The following is a 281-nucleotide window of genomic DNA, read 5'->3' as shown; positions in this document are numbered from 1 at the left end:
TGCCCACGAGGCCGCCCCTCCCCCGCCACGAGCGCCGGCTCCCGCCCAGCGGGCGCACCGCGGCCCCACGTCCACGGGGCGGGAGACGGAGGTGGCTGCGGGGAGCACCTTAAACGAAAGGAAACGTAGAAACACAAGAGGTGCCAGCGCAGAACTGCCGTGAGGTCCCTTTCGGAGGCGTTGTTTGAAAAGTGTAAATAACACAGGGCAATGTCCTCTTTGCTGCCCCAGCCCAGGCGAGCGGCGAGGGCACCCGGCCCGCCTGTTCCCGCGGTTCTCAG

Source organism: Pteropus alecto, unplaced genomic scaffold, assembly GCF_000325575.1.
Source record: "Pteropus alecto unplaced genomic scaffold, ASM32557v1 scaffold195, whole genome shotgun sequence".
NCBI classification, from domain to species: domain Eukaryota; kingdom Metazoa; phylum Chordata; class Mammalia; order Chiroptera; family Pteropodidae; genus Pteropus; species Pteropus alecto.
This window is presented reverse-complemented; position numbering follows the sequence as displayed.